The sequence below is a fragment of the Anomaloglossus baeobatrachus genome, chromosome 2 (assembly GCF_048569485.1).
Source record: "Anomaloglossus baeobatrachus isolate aAnoBae1 chromosome 2, aAnoBae1.hap1, whole genome shotgun sequence".
Lineage (NCBI taxonomy): Eukaryota > Metazoa > Chordata > Amphibia > Anura > Aromobatidae > Anomaloglossus > Anomaloglossus baeobatrachus.
In genome coordinates, this window is record NC_134354.1 from 536,723,920 (window position 1) to 536,729,919 (window position 6,000).

Genomic DNA, 6,000 nt, shown 5'->3' on the forward strand with positions numbered 1-6,000 from the left:
CACTGCCTCCAGTATATACACACAGACCCTGTACACTGCCTCCAGTACAGTATATACACACAGCCCCTGTACACGGCCTCCAGTACAGTATATATACACACAGCTCCTGTACACTGCCTCCAGTACAGTATATACACACAGCCCCTGTACACTGCCTCCAGTACAGTATATACACACAGCCCCTGTACACTGCCTCCAGTACAGTATATATACACACACAGCCCCTGTACACTGCCTCCAGTACAGTATATATACACACACAGCCCCTGTACACTGCCTCCAGTACAGTATATACACACACAGCTCCTGTACACTGCCTCCAGTACAGTATATACACACAGCTCCTGTACACTGCCTCCAGTACAGTATATATACACACACAGCCCCTGTACACTGCCTCCAGTAGAGTATATACACACAGCCCCTGTACACTGCCTTCAGTACAGTATATACACACACACAGCTCCTGTACACTGCCTCCAGTACAGTATATATACACAGCCCCTGTACACTGCCTCCAGTACAGTATATACACACAGCTCCTGTACACTGCCTCCAGTACAGTATATACACACAGCCCCTGTACACTGCCTCCAGTACTGTATATATACACACAGCTCCTGTACACTGCCTCCAGTACAGTATATACACACAGCCCCTGTACACTGCCTCCAGTACAGTATATATACACACACAGCCCCTGTACACTGCCTCCAGTAGAGTATATACACACAGCCCCTGTACACTGCCTTCAGTACAGTATATACACACACACAGCTCCTGTACACTGCCTCCAGTACAGTATATATACACAGCCCCTGTACACTGCCTCCAGTACAGTATATACACACAGCTCCTGTACACTGCCTCCAGTACAGTATATACACACAGCCCCTGTACACTGCCTCCAGTACTGTATATATACACACCAGCTCCTGTACACTGCCTCCAGTACAGTATATACACACAGCTCCTGTACATTGCCTCCAGTACAGTATATACACACAGCTCCTGTACATTGCCTCCAGTACAGTATATACACACAGCCCCTGTACATTGCCTCCAGTACAGTATATACACACAGCTCCTGTACATTGCCTCCAGTACAGTATATACACAGCTCCTGTACACTGCCTCCAGTACAGTATATACACACAGCTCCTGTACACTGCCTCCAGTACAGTATATACACACAGCTCCTGTACACTGCCTCCAGTACAGTATATACACACAGCTCCTGTACACTGCCTCCAGTACAGTATATACACAGCTCCTGTACACTGCCTCCAGTACAGTATATACACAGCTCCTGTACACTGCCTCCAGTACAGTATATACACACAGCCCATCTACACGGCTCCAGTAACAGTATATACACACAGCTCCTGTACACTGCCTCCAGTACAGTATATATACACACAGCCCCTGTACACTGCCTCCAGTACAGTATATATACACACAGCCCCTGTACACTGCCTCCAGTACAGTATATATACACACAGCCCCTGTACACTGCCTCCAGTACAGTATATATATATACACACACACACAGCTCCTGTACACTGCCTCCAGTACAGTATATATACACACAGCTCCTGTACACTGCCTCCAGTACAGTATATATACACACACAGCTCCTGTAAACTGCCTCCAGTACAGTATATACACACACAGCCCCTGTACACTGCCTCCAGTACAGTATACACACACAGCCCCCTGTACACTGCCTCCAGTACAGTATATATTATACACACAGCCCCTGTACACTGCCTCCAGTACAGTATACACACACAGCCCCTGTACACTGCCTCCAGTACAGTATATACACACAGCCCCTGTACACGGCCTCCAGTACAGTATATATACACACACAGCTCCTGTACACTGCCTCCAGTACAGTATATACACACAGCCCCTGTACACTGCCTCCAGTACAGTATATATACACACACAGCCCCTGTACACTGCCTCCAGTACAGTATATATACACACAGCCCCTGTACACTGCCTCCAGTATATATACACACAGCCCCTGTACACGGCCTCCAGTACAGTATATATACACAGCCCCTGTACACTGCCTCCAGTACAGTATATATACACACACAGCTCCTGTACCACTGCCTCCAGTACAGTATATACACACACAGCTCCTGTACACTACCTCCAGTACAGTATATACACACACAGCTCCTGTACACTACCTCCAGTACAGTATATACACACACAGCTCCTGTACACTACCTCCAGTACAGTATATATACACACACAGCTCCTGTACACTGCCTCCAGTACAGTATATACACACACAGCCCCTGTACACTACCTCCAGAACAGTATATATACACACACACAGCCCCTGTACACGGCCTCCAGTACAGTATATACACACAGCTCCTGTACACTGCCTCCAGTACAGTATATATACACACAGCCCCTGTACACTGCCTCCAGTACAGTATATACACACACAGCCCCCTGTACACTGCCTCCAGTACAGTATATACACACACAGCTCCTGTACACTGCCTCCAGTACAGCATATATACACACAGCCCCTGTACACTGCCTCCAGTACAGTATATATACACACACAGCTCCTGTACACTGCCTCCAGTACAGTATATAATACACACACAGCCCCTGTACACTGCCTCCAGTACAGTATACACACACAGCCCCTGTACACTGCCTCCAGTATATACACACAGCCCCTGTACACTGCCTCCAGTACAGTATATACACACACAGCTCCTGTACACTGCCTCCAGTACAGTATATATACACACAGCCCCTGTACACTGCCCTCCAGTACAGTATATATACACAGCCCCTGTACACTGCCTCCAGTACAGTATATATACACACACAGCTCCTGTACACTACCTCCAGTACAGTATATACACACACAGCTCCTGTACACTACCTCCAGTACAGTATATATACACACACAGCTCCTGTACACGGCCTCCAGTACAGTATATACACACAGCTCCTGTACACTGCCTCCAGTACAGTATATATACACACAGCTCTTGTACACTGCCTCCAGTACAGTATATATATACAGCCCATGTACACTGCCTTCAGTACAGTATATACACACAGCCCATGTACACTGCCTTCAGTACAGTATATACACACAGCCCATGTACACTGCCTTCAGTACAGTATATACACACAGCCCATGTACACTGCCTTCAGTACAGTATATACACACAGCCCATGTACACTGCCTCCAGTACAGTATATATACACACAGCTCCTGTACACTGCCTCCAGTACAGTATATATACACACAGCTCCTGTACACTGCCTCCAGTACAGTATACACACACAGCCCATGTACACTGCCTTCAGTACAGTATACACACACAGCCCATGTACACTGCCTTCAGTACAGTATACACACACAGCCCATGTACACTGCCTTCAGTACAGTATACACACACAGCCCATGTACACTGCCTTCAGTACAGTATATACACAGCCCCTGTACACTGCCTCCAGTACAGTATACACACACAGCCCCTGTACACTGCCTCCAGTACAGTATACACACACAGCCCCTGTACACTGCCTCCAGTACAGTATATACACACAGCTCCTGTACACTGCCTCTAGTACAGTATATATACACACAGCTCCTGTACACTGCCTCCAGTACAGTATATATACACACACAGCTCCTGTACACTGCCTCCAGTACAGTATATATACACACAGCTCCTGTACACTGCCTCCAGTACAGTATATACACACAGCTCCTGTACACTGCCTCCAGTACAGTATATACACACAGCTCCTGTACACTGCCTCCAGTACAGTATATACACACAGCTCCTGTACACTGCCTCCAGTACAGTATATACACACAGCTCCTGTACACTGCCTCCAGTACAGTATATACACACAGCCCCTGTACACTGCCTCCAGTACAGTATATATACACACACAGCTCCTGTACACTGCCTCCAGTACAGTATACACACAGCCCCTGTACACTGCCTCCAGTACAGTATATACACACAGCCCCTGTACACTGCCTCCAGTACAGTATACACACAGCTCCTGTACACTGCCTCCAGTACAGTATATATACACACAGCTCCTGTACATTGCCTCCAGTACAGTATATACACACAGCTCCTGTACATTGCCTCCAGTACAGTATATACACACAGCTCCTGTACATTGCCTCCAGTACAGTATATACACACAGCTCCTGTACACTGCCTCCAGTACAGTATATACACACAGCTCCTGTACACTGCCTCCAGTACAGTATATACACAGCTCCTGTACACTGCCTCCAGTACAGTATATACACACAGCTCCTGTACACTGCCTCCAGTACAGTATATATACACACAGCCCCTGTACACTGCCTCCAGTACAGTATATATACACACAGCTCCTGTACACTGCCTCCAGTACAGTATATACACACAGCTCCTGTACACTACCTCCAGTACAGTATATATACGCACAGCTCCTGTACACTGCCTCCAGTACAGTATATATACACACAGCTCCTGTACACTGCCTCCAGTACAGTATATACACACAGCTCCTGTACACTGCCTCCAGCACAGTATATATACGCACAGCTCCTGTACACTGCCTCCAGTACAGTATATACACACAGCTCCTGTACACTGCCTCCAGTACAGTATATACACACAGCCCCTGTACACTGCCTCCAGTACAGTATATACACACAGCCCCTGTACACTGCCTCCAGTACAGTATATACACACAGCCCATGTACACGGCCTCCAGTACAGTATATACACACAGCCCCTGTACACTGCCTCCAGTACAGTATATACACACAGCCCCTGTACACTGCCTCCAGTACAGTATATACACACACAGCTCCTGTACACTGCCTCCAGTACAGTATATACACACAGCTCCTGTACACTGCCTCCAGTACAGTATATACACACAGCCCCTGTACACTGCCTCCAGTACAGTATATACACACAGCCCATGTACACTGCCCTCCAGTACAGTATATACACACAGCCCCTGTACACTGCCTCCAGTACAGTATATACACACAGCCCCTGTACACTGCCTCCCAGTACAGTATATACACACAGCCCCTGTACACTGCCTCCAGTACAGTATATACACACAGCTCCTGTACACTGCCTCCAGTACAGTATATACACACAGCCCATGTACACTGCCTCCAGTACAGTATATACACACAGCTCCTGTACACTGCCTCCAGTACAGTATACACACACAGCCCATGTACACTGCCTCCAGTACAGTATATATATACACACAGCCCCTGTACACTGCCTCCAGTACAGTATATATATATATATATATATTTATATACACACACACTCCCTGCGCCCTATAGACAGGTCTATAGTCACACACACCGCACCTGTAGTAACCACATGCACGTTGCCCCGTCGCTAGGATACAAGGCAGCCGCACACCACCCCCGCAGCAGCTGCTCAGTCTCCTAGGCCCTGTAGCCAGCACACACTGCCAGGGCTGCAGACACTGGCAGCAGTAACACTTCCGCTCTGAAGACCGCTCTACACCTGAGTGGAATCGGCGGAAGCCGGCATAACTTGTAGCGGGAAGCGGCGGCAGCGCTGTACAGTCACGTGACGAGGCAGGAAAGGGCGGGGCTCCCTGCCCCCCCCCCCCCCCTCGCCCCCCACCCCCCCCCCCCCCCACCCCCCCCCCCCCCCCCCCCCCCCCCCCCCCCCCCCCCCCCCCCCCCCCCCCCCCAACCCCCCCCCCCCCCCCCCCCCCCCCCCCCCCCCCCCCCCCCCCCCCCCACCCCCCCCCCCCCCCCCCCCCCCCCCCCCCCCCCCCCCCCCCCCCCCCCCCCCCACCCCCCCCCCCACCCCCCCCCCCCCCCCCCCCCCCCCCCCCCCCCCCCCCCCCCCCCCCCCCCCCCCCCCCCCCCCCCCACCCCCCCCCCCCCCCCCCCTCCCCCCCCCCCCCCCCCCCCCCCCCCCCCCC

General features: G+C 50.7%; 1 protein-coding gene across 1 annotated transcript in view; it reads right to left on the reverse strand.

Moving 5' to 3' along the window:
• Positions 1-5,590, reverse strand: part of LOC142291810 (serine/threonine-protein phosphatase 2A regulatory subunit B'' subunit beta-like) — a 140,154-nt gene extending 134,564 nt beyond the window's left edge. The window contains exon 1 of the mRNA XM_075336635.1: positions 5,408-5,590. The gene's annotated coding sequence lies outside the window, so the exon portion shown is untranslated. The remainder of the gene's footprint in view (positions 1-5,407) is intronic.
• Positions 5,591-6,000: the final 410 nt, after the last annotated feature.